Below are 17030 nucleotides of genomic sequence, written 5' to 3'. Positions count from 1 at the left end.
GTTCTCTCAGCTCCTGTTGCACTCTCACTGTACCTCACAGGTTCAGGGCCTATGTCTGTAATTAAAAAACACAGTAAGTGATCATAGCTCTGGCAGAAAAGAGAGCATGTAAAGAAAAGTGACCTTGTACAAAGTTCCTGAAACAATGGGCTGGCAGTACACACACAGAACTTGGTAAACAATAGACTCCTGATTTGTATTTCCTGCAAAATCCTTTTGCATATTTATGCTCTCTACATTTTTGTAATAATTTGAAATTAACATTCAAGCAGAGGCAAGTCTGTTTTACTAGCAACGTAACTGGAATATTATGTCTGTACAATTTATCAGTTGTAGTTGCAGTTAACACAGCTTTTTTGGTTTATGAGAATAAGGATAATAAGACTGATGCCAGTTAAATGTAATTGGCATAGGTACTGGATGTGGATTAACACAGATTATTGAGGAGCAGCTATACATTTTTGGAGTCAATAGCATGCTTTTTTTAACAAGCCTTTTGAAAGGTATTTCTCTTCATCCCTAGAATTTCCTTTCCTGATTTAATACAGTTATTTGGCATTCATGTTTGCTTATATGGCAGGAGTATTGACATCATAATTTTTTGAAGGATGGTATTCTCATGTAATGTCAGAATGAAGGTATCCCAGTATGTTTAATAATAATCCGAAACACATAGTGCAGTGGGTCTACAGGCTGACTGAATAATGTCATTGTCATAAATATAAAGGGAAGGGTAAACCCCTTTGAAATCCCTCCTGGCCAGGGGAAAGCTCCTCTCACCTGTAAAGGGTTAAGAAGCTAAAGGTAACCTCGCTGGCACCTGACCAAAATGACCAATGAGGAGACAAGATACTTTCAAAAGCTGGGAGGAGGGAGAGAAACAAAGGGTTTGTGTGTCTGTCTGTAGTCGTCTTGGCCAGGGACAGAACAGGAATGGAGCCTTAGAACTTTTAGTAAGTAATCTAGCTAGGTATGTGTTAGATTATGATTTCTTTAAATGGCTGAGAAAAGAATTGTGCTGAATAGAATAACTATTTCTGTCTGTGTATCTTTTTTGTAACTTAAGGTTTTGCCTAGAGGGGTTCTCTATGTTTTTGAATCTAATTACCCTGTAAGATATCTACCATCCTGATTTTACAGGGGGGATTTCTTTATTTCTATTTACTTCTATTTTTTATTAAAAGTCTTCTTGTAAAACACTGAATGCTTTTTCTTTGTTCTCAGATCCAAGGGTTTGGGTCTGTGGTCACCTATGCAAATTGGTGAGGCTTTTTATCCAACATTTCCCAGGAAAGGGGGAGTGCAAGTGTTGGGAGGATTGTTCATTGTTCTTAAGATCCAAGGGTCTGGGTCTGTAGTCACCTAGGCGAATTGGTGAGGCTTTTTACCAAACCTTGTCCAGGAAGTAGGGTGCAAGGTTTTGGGAAGTATTTTGGGGGGAAGGACGCGTCCAAACAGCTCTTCCCCAGTAACCAGTATTAGTTTGGTGGTGGTAGCGGCCATTCCAAGGATAACGGGGGTAATATTTTGTACCTTGGGGAAGTTTTGACCTAAGCTGGTAAAGATAAGCTTAGGAGGTTTTTCATGCAGGTCCCCACATCTGTACCCTAGAGTTCAGAGTGGGGGAGGAACCTTGACATGGTGGCACAGTGGTGGGATTAACCTGAAATCATTTTGAGATCCAGTTGAGATTTTTTTGAACTAGAAATACAGATTTTAAAAAGGAATTTTTAGGAAGTCCAGAAGGCAGCTTTGAAACTGAAAGCAGCTTGGTTTCTCTCTGCTTTGTGGCCAAGCAGAGACAAAAGGGGATTATCTTGTGAATTGCAGGTTTCATTTGCCTGGAGGCAGGGTACTTAACTCCTGCAGGGAAATTCACAGTCTTCCAACCCAGAGGTTTGTGTTTTTTTTTTTCTTTTCTTCCTAAAAGTAAATAGGGGGTGTGTGCTCTACCCATTTGCCTGGAGACAAAAGTGGCAGGGTTTTTTTTTAGGATTTTGATTTTTTTTTTTTGTTTGTTTTACAAGGAGCACAGGTTTGAAAAGAAATTTTTTTTTTCTTCGTTGGGCTGGGTAAGCAGGTTTCCAAGTAGTTGGAGGTTTTTTGCTTTAATTTGGGCCCAGAGCAGAGACAAGGGAATTGTCTTTTTCTGTAGGCTGACAATCACTATCAGAGAATAGGTATTCTATTCCAGCACAGCAAAATTTTACAGCCAAGTTTTGTTTGTTTATTTCTAAACCTCAGGTGTAAAGTTAGTTAAAAACAGAGAGGTTAGAATGACCAAATCCTCAGCTCGACTACAGCTGGAATTAGCCAAATTTCAGGCTGAGGAAAAACAAAGGGAACATGAAAGACAGATAGAACTCATGCGGCTGGAGAAGGAGGTACAGGAGGCTGCCCACAAGAGGGAAATGGAGGCAAGGAAGCATGTGGAGGAGATGGAGAGGATAAAGGCCCAGCAGAATATACCAACAAACCCTAGCAATCCTTCTCCAGGTACCACTTCCCATCCCAGAAAGTTCCCCACCTACAAGGCAGGTGATGATACTGAGGCCTTCTTAGAAAACTTCGAAAGGGCCTGCCTTGGGTACAACATCTCTACTGACCAATACATGGTAGAGCTGAGGCCGCAGCTCAGTGGACCCTTAGCTGAGGTGGCAGCTGAAATGCCTAAAGAACATATGAACAAGTATGAACTGTTTAAATCCAAGGCGAGAGTCAGAATGGGGATAACACCCGAGCAGTCTCGTCGGAGGTTCCGAGCCCTAAGGTGGAAACCAGACATGTCATTTACCCGACATGCCTACCACATTGTGAAACATTGGGATGCCTGGATATCAGGAGCAAGTGTTGAATCTCCAGTAAATTTGCCCTTCCTAATGCAAATGGAACAATTCTTAGAGGGTGTTCCTGAGGAAATAGAAAGATACATCCTAGATGGGAAACCCAAAACTGTAATCGAGGCAGGAGAGATTGGAGCCAGATGGGTGGAGGTGGCAGAGAAGAAGAAAACTGGTCGCAGTTGGAGCGGAGACCAGAAGGGACCACCCCAGACCACACCCTATTACCGGGGGCCGCCCAAAGCCCCACCTACCTCCCAAAGAACCCTCCAGACCCCTTATCGTCCCACCACCCCATTCTCCAGCAACCCTCCTCGTCCCAGTGACCCGTCAGCTGGACGATGTTTTAAGTGTAACGAGCTGGGGCATGTAAAGGCCAACTGCCCCAAGAACCCCAACAGATTACAGTTCATTGCACCGGAATCACACCAGAGGTCCACAGGCCCAGATACCTCCCAGATACCCTTGGAGCGGAGGGAAACTGTGAGTGTGGGCGGGAAGAAGGTCACCGCGTGGAGGGACACCGGAGCACAAGTGTCAGCTATCCATGCTTCCTTAGTGGACCCCAATTTAATCAACCCAGAGATCCAAGTGACGATTCAACCCTTCAAGTCCAACTCTTTCAATTTGCCTACAGCCAAGTTGCCTGTCCAGTACAAGGGCTGGTCAGGAATGTGGACTTTTGCAGTCTATGATGATTATCCCATCCCCATGCTGTTGGGGGAAGACTTGGCCAATCATGTGAAGCAGGCCAAGAGGGTGGGAATGGTCACCCGCAACCAGGCTAAACAAGCCGTGAGGCCTAGCTCTGTTCCGGAAACTTCTATCAGGACCCAGTCAGAGGTGATGGACCTGGACCCCAGGCCAATGTCTGCAACAGCAGTAGTGGATCCAGTCCCAGAGACCCAGACGGAACCAGTCCCAGAACCGGAACCAGCCGAACAACCAACACCAGACCCCGTGTCAGCACTGAATCCAGTACTTGCAACCTCAACACCAGAGGGCCCCACCGAACCTGAACTGGCAGCAGCCGATAACCCTACACAAGAGGCTCAGCCGGAGCCTGAATCCCAACATAGTGCACCAGCGGAGAGCGGTTCACAGTCAACAGAAACAGCTCCATCCCCTATATCGCTTCCAGAGGGACCAAGCCTAGGTCCACAATCCCATGAGGAACTGATGTCTCCAGCATCAAGGGAACAGTTCCAGACCGAACAGGAAGCAGATGAAAGCCTCCAGAGAGCTTGGACGGCGGCACGGAGCAACCCACCGCCTCTCAGCTCTTCTAATCGATCCAGGTTTGTTGTAGAAAGAGGACTTTTATACCAGGAAACTCTTTCTGGGGGACACCAGGAAGACTGGCATCCTCAGAGACAGTTGGTAGTTCCAACTAAATACCGGGCCAAGCTCTTGAGCTTAGCCCATGATCACCCTAGTGGCCATGCTGGGGTGAACAGGACCAAAGACCGTTTGGGGGGGTCATTCCACTGGGAGGGAATGGGCAAGGATGTTTCTACCTATGTCCAGTCTTGTGAGGTGTGCCAAAGAGTGGGAAAACCCCAAGACCAGGTCAAAGCTCCTCTCCAGCCACTCCCCATCATTGAAGTTCCATTTCAGCGAGTAGCTGTGGATATTCTGGGTCCTTTTCCGAAAAAGACACCCAGAGGAAAGCAGTACATACTGACTTTCATGGATTTTGCCACCCGATGGCCGGAAGCAGTAGCTCTAAGCAACACCAGGGCTAAAAGTGTGTGCCAGGCACTAGCAGACATTTTTGCCAGGGTAGGTTGGCCCTCCGACATCCTCACAGATGCAGGGACTAATTTCCTGGCAGGAACTATGAAAAACCTTTGGGAAGCTCATGGGGTAAATCACTTGGTTGCCACTCCTTACCATCATCAAACAAATAGCATGGTGGAGAAGTTTAATGGAACTTTGGGGGCCATGATACGTAAATTCGTAAATGAGCACTCCAATGATTGGGACCTAGTATTGCAGCAGTTGCTCTTTGCCTACAGAGCTGTACCACATCCCAGTTTAGGGTTTTCCCCATTTGAACTTGTATATGGCCGTGAGGTTAAGGGGCCATTGCAGTTGGTGAAGCAGAAATGGGAGGGATTTACACCTTCTCCAGGAACTAACATTCTGGACTTTGTAACCAACCTACAAAACACCCTCCGAACCTCTTTAGCCCTTGCTAGAGAAAACTTACAGGATGCTCAAAAAGAGCAAAAAGCCTGGTATGATAAAAATGCCAGAGAGCGTTCCTTCAAAGTAGGAGACCAGGTCATGGTCTTAAAGGCGCTCCAGGCCCATAAAATGGAAGCATCGTGGGAAGGGCCATTCGTGGTCCAGGAGCGCCTGGGAGCTGTTAATTATCTCATAGCATTCCCCACCTCCAACCGAAAGCCTAAGGTGTACCATATTAATTCTCTAAAGCCCTTTTATTCCAGAGAATTAAAGGTTTGTCAGTTTACAGCCCAGGGAGGAGACGACGCTGAGTGGCCTGAAGGTGTTTACTACGAAGGGAAATGTGCTGGTGGTGTGGAAGAGGTGAACCTCTCCATGACCCTTGGGCGTATGCAGCGACAGCAGATCCAGGAGCTGTGCACTAGCTACGCGCCAACGTTCTCAGCCACCCCAGGACTGACTGAACGGGCATACCACTCCATTGACACAGGTAATGCTCACCCAATTAGGGTCCACCCTTACCGGGTGTCTCCTCAAGCTAAAACTGCTATAGAACGGGAGATCCAGGATATGTTACATATGGGTGTAATCCGCCCCTCTGAAAGTGCATGGGCATCTCCAGTGGTTCTAGTTCCCAAACCAGATGGGGAAATACGTTTTTGCGTGGACTACCGTAAGCTAAATGCTGTAACTCGCCCAGACAACTATCCCATGCCACGCACAGATGAACTATTAGAGAAACTGGGAAGGGCCCAGTTCATCTCTACCTTGGACTTAACCAAGGGGTACTGGCAGGTACCGCTAGATGAATCTGCCAAGGAAAGGTCAGCCTTCATCACACATCTCGGGCTGTATGAATTTAATGTACTCCCTTTCGGGCTGCGAAATGCACCCGCCACTTTCCAAAGACTTGTAGATGGTCTCCTAGCGGGATTAGGAGAATATGCAGTCGCCTACCTTGACGATGTGGCCATATTTTCGGATTCCTGGGCAGACCACCTGGAACATCTACAAAAAGTCCTTGAGCGCATAAGGGAGGCAGGACTAACTGTTAAGGCTAAGAAGTGTCAAATAGGCCTAAACAGAGTGACTTACCTTGGACACCAGGTGGGTCAAGGAACTATCAGCCCCCTACAGGCCAAAGTGGATGCTATCCAAAAGTGGCCTGTCCCAAAGTCAAAGAAACAGGTTCAATCCTTCTTAGGCTTGGCCGGTTATTACAGACGATTTGTACCGCACTACAGCCAAATCGCTGCCCCACTGACAGACCTAACCAAAAAGAAACAGCCAAATGCTGTTCAGTGGACCGGAAGGTGTCAGAAGGCCTTTAACAAGCTTAAAGCGACACTCATGTCTGACCCTGTACTAAGGGCCCCAGACTTTGACAAACCGTTCCTAGTAACCACAGATGCATCCGAGCGTGGTGTGGGAGCAGTTTTAATGCAGAAAGGACCTGATCAAGAATTCCACCCTGTAGTGTTTCTCAGCAAAAAACTGTCTGAGAGGGAAAGCAACTGGTCAGTCACTGAAAAAGAATGTTATGCCATTGTCTACGCTCTGGAAAAGCTACGCCCATATGTTTGGGGACGGCGTTTCCACCTGCAAACCGACCATGCTGCACTAAAGTGGCTTCACACCGTCAAAGAAACTAACAGAAAACTTCTTCGGTGGAGTTTAGCTCTCCAAGATTTTGATTTCGACATCCAACACATCTCAGGAGCTTCTAACAAAGTGGCTGATGCACTCTCCCGTGAAAGTTTCCCAGAATCAACTGGTTAAAATCGTCCTTGAGATGTGGAAAATATTGTTAGTCTTTATGTACTTGGTAGTATATTTAGAGATGCATGTGTCTTATTAACTCTGTTTTCCTAGAGCTCCAGGAAGAAATCCCAGCCAGTGTTTCACCCTAGCTGAGATTTGGGGGGCGTGTCATAAATATAAAGGGAAGGGTAAACCCCTTTGAAATCCCTCCTGGCCAGGGGAAAGCTCCTCTCACCTGTAAAGGGTTAAGAAGCTAAAGGTAACCTCGCTGGCACCTGACCAAAATGACCAATGAGGAGACAAGATACTTTCAAAAGCTGGGAGGAGGGAGAGAAACAAAGGGTTTGTGTGTCTGTCTGTAGTCGTCTTGGCCAGGGACAGAACAGGAATGGAGCCTTAGAACTTTTAGTAAGTAATCTAGCTAGGTATGTGTTAGATTATGATTTCTTTAAATGGCTGAGAAAAGAATTGTGCTGAATAGAATAACTATTTCTGTCTGTGTATCTTTTTTGTAACTTAAGGTTTTGCCTAGAGGGGTTCTCTATGTTTTTGAATCTAATTACCCTGTAAGATATCTACCATCCTGATTTTACAGGGGGGATTTCTTTATTTCTATTTACTTCTATTTTTTATTAAAAGTCTTCTTGTAAAACACTGAATGCTTTTTCTTTGTTCTCAGATCCAAGGGTTTGGGTCTGTGGTCACCTATGCAAATTGGTGAGGCTTTTTATCCAACATTTCCCAGGAAAGGGGGAGTGCAAGTGTTGGGAGGATTGTTCATTGTTCTTAAGATCCAAGGGTCTGGGTCTGTAGTCACCTAGGCGAATTGGTGAGGCTTTTTACCAAACCTTGTCCAGGAAGTAGGGTGCAAGGTTTTGGGAAGTATTTTGGGGGGAAGGACGCGTCCAAACAGCTCTTCCCCAGTAACCAGTATTAGTTTGGTGGTGGTAGCGGCCATTCCAAGGATAACGGGGGTAATATTTTGTACCTTGGGGAAGTTTTGACCTAAGCTGGTAAAGATAAGCTTAGGAGGTTTTTCATGCAGGTCCCCACATCTGTACCCTAGAGTTCAGAGTGGGGGAGGAACCTTGACAGTCATTCACACTTCCTTAGACATCAGGAGTGAAATCCTCATCTCATGAAGTCAATGGAAGTTTTCCCATAGAATTTGATGGGGCTAAAATTTCACCCTAGACCTGGTTTTCTGAGAATGTGTTTGGCAGGAAGCCTGGAGTTCTCCAAAGCTAAATAATAATTTCCCAAGCTTTCAGAACTGATGACTCCTTTCCAGATTAAGAATGTTTTTGTGAGTGGTGTCTAACAAGAATCCAAATTGTGAGCAGGTGAAATTTTGTAATTATGACAATACCTGTTAAGTATGATGTCTGAAAAACAAATTTTATAAAGGAGATAAAACTAACAATTTAATATGTTGGATGAGTCTTTCTTATAGACAAAAGCTGTTCCATATAAAGTTGGATAGAGGAAATAATAGACTTAATTCATTTTTAGTTGATGGTCAATATCTAATTTTTATTGCAAGCATTGAAGATGTGGGAAAAGGTGAAGTACTCAATGCTTTTTTTGCCTCGGTCTTCACAGACAAGGTCAGCTCCCAGACTGCTGCACTGGGCAACACAGTATGAGGAGGAGGTGAGAAGCCCTCAATGGGGAAAGAAAAGGTTAAGGACTATTTAGAAAACCTGGATGTGCACAAGTCCATGGGTCCAGATCAAGTGCATCCAAGGGTGCTGAGGGAGTTGGCTGATGTGATTGCAGAGCCATTGGCCATTATCTTTCAAAAATTTGTGGTGATTGGGGGAGGTCCCGGACGATAGGAAAAAGGCAAATATAGTGCCCATATTTTAAAAGGGAAGAAAGAGAACCTGGGGAACTACAGACTGGTCAGCCTCACTTCAGTCCCCGGCAAAATCATGGAGCAGGTCCTCAAGGAATCGATTTTGAAGCACTTGGAGGAGAGGAAGGTGATCAGGAACAGTCAACATGGATTTACCAAGGGCAAGTCATGCCTGACCAACCTGATTGCCTTCTATGATGAGATAATTGGCTCTGTGGATATGGGGAAAGCGGTGGATGTAATATATCTTGAATTTAGCAAAGCTTTTGATACTGTCTCCCACAGTATTCTTGCCAGCAAGTTTAAAAAGTATGGATTGGATGAATGGACTATAAGGTGGATAGAAAGCTGGCTAGATTGTTGGGTTCAATGGTTCGTGATCAACAGCTTGATGTCTAGTTGGCAGCCGGTATCAAGCGGAGTGCTTCTGGGGTCGGTCTTGTTCAACATCTTTATCAGTGATCTGGATGATGGGATTAATTGCACCCTCAGCAAGTTTGCAGATGACACTAAGCTGGGAGGAGAGGTAGATACGCTGGAGGGTAGGTATAGGGTCCAGAGTGACCTAGACAAATGGGAGGATTGGGCCAAAAGAAATCTGATGAGGTTCAACAAGGACAAGTGCAGAGTCTTGCACTTAGGATGGAAGAATCCCATGTACCGCTACAGTCTGGGGACCAACTGGCTAAGCAGCAGTTCTGCAGAAAAGGACCTGGGGATCACAGTGGACAAGAAACTGGATATGACTCAACAGTGTACTCTTGTTGCCAAGAAGGCTGATGGCATATTGGGCTATATTAGTAGGAGCATTGCCAGCAGATCGAGGGAAGTGATTGTTCCCCTCTATTCGGCACTGGTGAGGCCACACCTGGAGTATTGTGTCCAGTTTTGGTCCCCGCACTACCGAAGGGATGTGGACAAATTGGAGAGAGTCCAGCGGAGGGCAACAAAAATGATTAGGGGGCTGGGACACATGACTTATGAGGAGAGGCTGAGGGGACTGGGGTTATTTAGTCTGCAGAAGAGAAGAGGGAGGGGGGGATTTGATAGCAGCCTTCAACTACCTGAAGGGGGGTTCCAAAGAGGATGGAGGTAGGCTGTTCTCAGTGGTGGCAGATGACAGAACAAGAAGCAATGGTCTCAAGTTGCAGTGGGGAGGTCTAGGTTGGATATTAGGAAACACTATTTCATGAGGAGGGTGGTGAAGCACTGGAATGGGTTACCTAGGGAGGTGGTGGAATCTCCATCCTTAGAGGTTTTTAAGGCCCGGCTTGACAAAGCCTTGGCTGGGATGATTTAGTTGGCGTGGTCCTGCTTTGAGCAGGGGATTGGACTAGATGACCTCCTGAGGTCTCTTCCAACCCTAATAATCTATGATTCTAAGAGAAAACCGTCTCCTCAAAGTACAAGGAGGAAAATGACAACAGAACTTTCAAGGCACCTGCAAGTAAAGCTAAGTTACTAGAGAAAGTCAACTGCAGAATTTTTTCATGAGAGATACCTGTCAATTTGTCTTACAATGATCCAGTCAGTGCTGATGAGTCAGTAACATCTTGGATGCAGGGTCTTCTGATCCACTTCTTTCACATAGGAGTTATTGGGGAAAATAGTACTACAGCTGGGCCTGCAGTTCCTTGGGACAGTCACTTTCAATCGTCAGATGCTTCCTGATAATTCCTGGCTGGCTCCTCAGTTCCCTCCACAAAATCTAAGCCAAGAGGAAACTACTACAAGTTTCCTGTTTGTGCTCAGGAAGACCAAATTCAAAGTTTTCTGATGAATCACGCATGGACAGAACATTTGAGTTCCAGCCCTGGCGAAGAAAGCTCAGCTCATTCAGCAAGGCAGGATAAGCAATGACACCCAAAATGAATTATTGATGGACTCCACAAAGGGAGATTGATCATTCAGAAAAACCTTCTGTCATAAATATAAAGGGAAGGGTAAACCCCTTTAAAATCCCTCCTGGTCAGAGGAAAAATCCTCTCACCTGTAAAGGGTTAAGAAGCTAAAGCTAACCTCGCTGGCACCTGACCAAAATGACCAATGAGGAGACAAGATACTTTCAAAAGCTGGGAGGAGGGAGAGAAACAAAGGGTCTGGGTCTGTCTGTCTATATGCTGCTTTTGCCGGGGATAGAACAGGCATGGAGTCTTGGAATTTTTAGTAAGTAATCTAGCTAGATATGCGTTAGATTATGATTTCTTTAAATGGCTGAGAAAAGAATTGTGCTGAATAGAATGACTATTTGTGTCTGTGTGTCTTTTTTTGTAACTTAAGGTTTTGCCTAGAGGGATTCTCTATGTTTTGAATCTAATTACCCTGTAAGGTATCTACCATCCTGATTTTACAGGGGTGATTCCTTTACTTCTATCTACTTCTATTTCTATTAAAAGTCTTCTTGTAAGAAAACTGAATGCTTTTTCATTGTTCTCAGATCCAAGGGTTTGGGTCTGTGGTCACGTATGCAAATTGGTGAGGATTTTTACCAAACCTTTCCCAGGAAGTGGGGTGCAAGGTTGGGAGGATTTGGGGGGGAAAGATGTGTCCAAACTACGTTTCCCGGTGAACCCAGTTAGAGTTTGGTGGTGGCAGTGATTATTCCAAGGACAAAGGATAAAATTAATTTGTACCTTGGAGAAGTTTTAACCTAAGCTGGTAAAAGTAAGCTTAGGAGGTTTTCATGCAGGTCCCCACATCTGTACCCTAGAGTTCAGAGTGGAGGAGGAACCTTGACACCTTCACTTCTGCTCTTAAAATAAAGGGCTGACTTAGCTGTCATGAGGTGAAGTGCTGTCTCACTTCATCTGGAAAGTGGAGTTGGTTGTAAGAAGAATCCATGATAAGAGAGCAATGTCAAAAAATCAAAAATACATTGCATAGCCTTTAATAAAGTTCACTACTTTATAACCTCTGTAAAAACAGTATATTTCAGACTTCCAGGCAGCAAGAGCTTGGGAGCACATAACAAACTAAAGCTGTGAGGCTTTATGTGTAGTGTTTTGGATCCATGCGACTGGTCTGCTATTCTTATCTGTGAACACCTTGGCACCATGCATGCAGATTGCAATCCACCACTCCCACTGGGCGTGGAAATCTTTGACTTCTTCCTGCAATGTCTTGAATAAAGTAGTCTCTTGTTGTTTGTCCTGGCAAAGCTGTATATAAGAGTGTCTGCTTTAATAAACAATTGGAAACATACATTGCAACACTAGAAATTATGCAGCACCAGATATATCATTTAATTCATGAAGTTCTTGGGCATCCTCAGCCATGTCACTAATATGGTACAAAAGAGTAAAGCATAGCAAAAATTTTTGGACAAAAGAGTTTTAGCAGAGAAATGTAGATCTGGATAGACTAAAACACATTGTGAATTAATGTCAAATTTGTCTAATTGTTTTGGTGGGGGGTGGATTAAAAAAAATCACATTTTTAAAAATGCAATATTTCCATTTTTCAAATAAAAAAAGTAAAATAAAGCCTCAAAAATAAGTGTTTCATTCAGTCCAAAACAGAACTTTTTTTTACTTTTCAGTTTTCCAGAACATTAAAATATTTTTCCCACAATTTCCCCCCCTCCGATCAGCTAGTGAACCAAAAAGATCAGTTGTTTGCACAGCTGTACATAACAGTACTATTTGGAAAACGGCATTATTTGGTAGCAGTTCAGGCCCTATACTTTTTAAAACCGATGGAGCAATGTTATTCCACCTTTACATTGTTGTATGGTTCATAGAGATACCTAGAAGTCCTTGAAGGGTTCTTTGATAACATGGCCACAACAAGTAATCAAGTCTTGTTGGATTTTTTTTTCAAAGCTTCCGGTTTTCTTGGGGGTGGGGAGGGTGAAGTGATACGTATTTGTTTTTTAAATCTCACAGTAAATTTGAGGCTTCGTGATCTTGGCTGCCAACACTTCAGAACACATTCTACCCTGTGGTCAGGGATCAGCACTGTGTCCGTGGTAAAAATTTTGAGGTCTGTGGTGATTTTTCAAAAAATTTAATGACTGAATGACATAACTGCCCCCCCCATGTACATATATATATAACAAAACATTTTGTATGGGACTTCTATTTTATATAAGGAAATCCAGACAGATGGGCACACATGCAGATACAGGTTCAATATTGTATTAGCTGAAGCTCTAGGAGTTTTCTGCATACACTCTCATCTTTCACTAGACTACACTAATCCGCCAGCTGGGATTCTCAGGTTAAAACAATATGGTGTATGTCTTTAAAGGTATATCCTGTTACAGAGCTGACATTGTTTATACTTTTTTATTACCAAAAATGTATTGATACTTTTTTTTCCCAAATGTTTGTTTTTGCATGACCTCCTATGACCCCCTGAGCTTCCTCCATGACTCCCAAAGGGCTTGCACATTATCCCAAGGGTGGCTATCCCTATATATAAACTTGTAGTCACTATTATATTGTGATTCTTCAACCACAGGCTATACTGAAGTGGAGCATATGTGGAGAGGCTGAGCAGCAGCAGGGTACCTCAGAAGCATTCTGGCTGCCTTGGCTAAAAAGCAAAAAAAGGTCTGGGAAAGTTCCATTCAGGAGAGAGCGCTCTGGCACCCTTTTACAGAGTATAGTATGGGCTCCACTTCTCTTGCTCTGCTCTGCTCTCTCTTTCAGAAAGGGATGAGGGAGGTGGCCCCAGCTGTACCTTACGGTGGCCCTTTTGGAGATAGACTTGTATGCAGGAGAAAGCTCCTTGCACATCACCTTCTACCCTTGCAAATAAGCTTCAGGGCCTAGTTCTGCTCCCATTGAAATCACTGGAAGTTTTTGCCATTGTCATTAAAGAAAGCAAGGTTGGACCCTCTCTCCGGGTCTTTAATGAGAATTTATTTGGCGCACAGTGGTCAATCATAGTAGCACAAAGGCACAGAACTGAGGAGGGGATCTGCCCCAATGGACTTTTTTTTGGGTTTTTTTTACTCTTTTCTGTAATAATTCATACAGGAAAATGGGGCTGTCACATATAGGAGAATTATGTCAGAAATAGCACTCCAAGGGTGATCACAAAGTTGTGTAGAAGTAACACTCACAATAATAATAATAATAAATTACACCTGGTTATACTGTACTTAAGTTATGGGATCTGAACAGCTTTCAAACTAATCTGGGAAATTTTCCAAAGGAGGAACAATTCTCCAGCCACTGCATACAGACAATTCCCATTGACTTGTCTAGGAGTTGATCATTTGCAGTGGCTGGAGAAGTAGGCCTAGGAAACTGTTTCTGGTGAATTCCTATAATTATTATATTTTCCCCTCAATAACTGTCCCAAACTCCCATTATCACTAATAGAAGGTATGTAGATATTTTGAAGAGACAATTGTCTCTGTATCTGTGCTTTGTGTCTGTTTTGCTAATAAACATAGGGATGATCAGATCTGGCCTGGAGAGGGCCAGATGGTATGTACATTTTTAGTAATATTTACAGAGTATAACACATTTCTAACTCACCATCATCTGATAAAAATCTGGATTTATATCCAGTGGCTGAAATGAATGATTAACATATACCAAAGCAGTACTACTGAGCAGGGTAGTACATGCTATGAAAGATAACAGGTATGTTATGATTTACACAAAATAAATTGCAAAGAACATATAATAAACAATGTAAGGTGCCAAGATGGAATAAGTGCTGATGGTAAATCAGGGAGCTCAATGTAGTGAATGGCTGTCTTCTGAAAAGATATATAGCACTGCATAGTAGCGGACATTAGAGAATCTTACTTCAGTAATAATTGGACATTAAGATACAGCTACAATGTTGTATGTGTGATATCGGTGTATAGTGTAATAGAGCTGAACTCTTCTGTACCTCTATGGATGAATGTTTGTGGTAAGATAGTGGTCCTAGATTGATTTGGCTTACATTCAAACAGTTGAGAAGGTGACTAGGCATCTCCTTTTTATAACATTTCCTTCATTCTAATTGTGTGTGTGTTAATAGGAACCGACAACTTAGAATGAAGCAATAATAATGCTTAACTTAGCAGTCAAATATTTAGTGGTTATGTTGTTTGTTAACAATTGTTCTTAACGGGGCACTACAATGGTAAGGATCAGTTTTGTGAGAATCCTTCCCCTTACATAGAAGAGTAAGTTCCTTTTTGGACTTTGACAGCTTCATCACTGTGATTGGCCCTGCATTATGGTGTGTGAGCACGTTATTTTTAATTGGACATTTGCTCATTCGTGTTTTTGTTAAAATTGCCAATATATAATTGCTTTACCACATGGGTGCCTTATTGGGTTGCTGTATTTTTGTCTGATATCCTGACTCAGGCATCAGGGAAAACATTCCTCAAATGCCAGCCACTCTCAGACCATATATCAAAAAATCTGAAGCTGTCCAATGATTGAGCTCATAAAACCTATCCAAATGAGCAAACCAGTTAAGTAAAAATCTGAGCTGGATTTAAGATGTAATAAAGCATTTTATAATCTACGCAGCATGGACTTGTTTTGGATCCAGGTTAGAAAGTAACTTCAGAACGCTATTTTTTCCTTCTGACGGAAGGGCAGTCCACAGTGATGTGGTGGGATGTGAGAAGTTGTCTTGATGACGCACAGTAATCTGTGCCTGTCACAATTGGTAGGAAAAGATTTATAGAGGACATCCTGAAAAGCTGCTTCACATGACAGAAGAAGCGATTTCAGTTCACTGATGTTATCTGTAAGCCCCAAAGAAACCAGCTTTCATGCACCAGAAGAGCATGAGTATGAAGCTAAGTTTTTCTGTGATCAGTAGCCCAAATTGAGTAAATGCTTTGTTTTCCTTGTCATTTTTTTCAATAGGTGCAGGCAGGTATCTGGGTAACTCCATTATGTCACTGAATGGTCCCTGGTCCTTACTGAGAAGACGAGCTACAGTCTCAGGCCACAGTCAGAAATATTTAGACATTCAAAAAATAGCACTCTTGACACTGAAAATTTAGATGCAAACTGAAAATAAACTGCTGGGAGACTGGATTGCCATCAGACACTGACATCACCTAGATCAAAAAAAACTTGAATGCAAAATGAGCAAATGAGAAAGCCCTTCCAGCTCAGAGAAACCCTTTTGTGGAGATGGCACAGCATCTTCAGTGGTGATTAAACTTGAAGCTACTTTTCCAAGCTAAAAGAAAATATAGTGGTTAATTTCCTGAGCCCATAGGTAATATAGTCTAAAAGGCCCCAGATGTGTGTTTTACATTATTTTTCTGCATCAACATTACTTGTTCCTTCTGTTTCTTTAAATGAAAATTTGGACAATGCACAAAGTTGTTGTTGTGGGTTTCCTGATTTTTATGTGTGTGAATGTTTTGCATTTTAATCCTGACTGTAGGCAAACCCGTCCGTTGCTGAAAATAGCTCAAATGCTCCTAGAACAGTCGTACCAGCCAGCAGCTGAGATTCATTTACTCTCTTATCCCCTTCCCTGTTTCTCCCCTACAGATTCCTGGATTTGACTTAAACTTAAACCTTTGTAGTGCAAACCTTTAAAAAAGGCTAAATAAACAAGAACTACATGTACAAGGGAAGAAGCACTTACTTCCTCTGCACTTGAGAAACAGCCAAGCTGGTCTGTCCGGTAAGTCATATATATTTTTTGTTAAACATATGTTCTATGTTTTCTTACTGCACTCATGACTGACTTTCTTGATGATCTAGCTAATATTCAGAGAGAACCTGCTACTTATTACTAGTATTTCTTAGCCATATGTTCTATTTCTGTACAGAAGTGCAAACCCAATTATGTTGTACAGAGGCAAGAGTCTAGGTCCTGCTTTACTGTGCCTTTTTTGAGGCTCTCTGAAATATTCATCTAAAGTTGTATGTACTGCATTTTAGAATGGGCTGGGTTGTAAATTTTAATAATTTAGCTCTCAGGTTGTATCCAAATCATAAGAGAAGATCTAAAGCAAAACCCCAGATCACTGTATTTTTAGATTTCTTCCTGCTTTTAGTGTTTGAAAGTTAGTAGAATACAATCAACTATCTAAGTAAAGAGAATTTCTCAATTATAGCACATAAATCCTCAGTGTTTAAAATCATCTTTCCCATTGATTCACTAGTGTTGCTTGGTTTGCTTGTTTGTTGCATGTGGTGCAGAGACAATATATAATCTAAAACGTTAACACGTGCAATGTAAAATTTAATTTTTCTTTCACTGATGTTAATGTATGCACCTAGTTAATCTGTGGTGTTGGCACGTTTACCAGCAGGCTTCTTTAACCTACTCATAAAATATTTCTGTAACTGCCCTTTACTCTATTATAAGGATACTTGATGTGGCTTACAGTTTTCAAAGTGCTTTGATCTGTGTACTTCCAACATAACATTTAATTTGATTATGGGGTG

General features: G+C 42.8%; 1 protein-coding gene across 31 annotated transcripts in view; it reads left to right on the top strand.

Moving 5' to 3' along the window:
• Positions 1-17030, top strand: part of SORBS2 (sorbin and SH3 domain containing 2) — a 458010-nt gene that overhangs the window by 201477 nt on the left and 239503 nt on the right. For 30 of the 31 annotated variants that reach the window (XM_073341803.1, XM_073341830.1, XM_073341809.1 and 27 more), the window contains one exon: positions 16125-16260. The gene's annotated coding sequence lies outside the window, so the exon portion shown is untranslated. Of the gene's footprint in view, positions 1-15756; positions 15844-16124; positions 16261-17030 lie in introns of those variants that run through there. The other variant, XM_073341804.1, reaches the window with a different exon arrangement.

Source organism: Lepidochelys kempii, chromosome 4 (assembly GCF_965140285.1).
Source record: "Lepidochelys kempii isolate rLepKem1 chromosome 4, rLepKem1.hap1, whole genome shotgun sequence".
In the NCBI taxonomy this organism is placed as follows: domain Eukaryota; kingdom Metazoa; phylum Chordata; order Testudines; family Cheloniidae; genus Lepidochelys; species Lepidochelys kempii.
The sequence above is the reverse complement of the archived record's forward strand: the minus strand, read 5'-3'. Positions and strand labels throughout refer to the sequence as shown.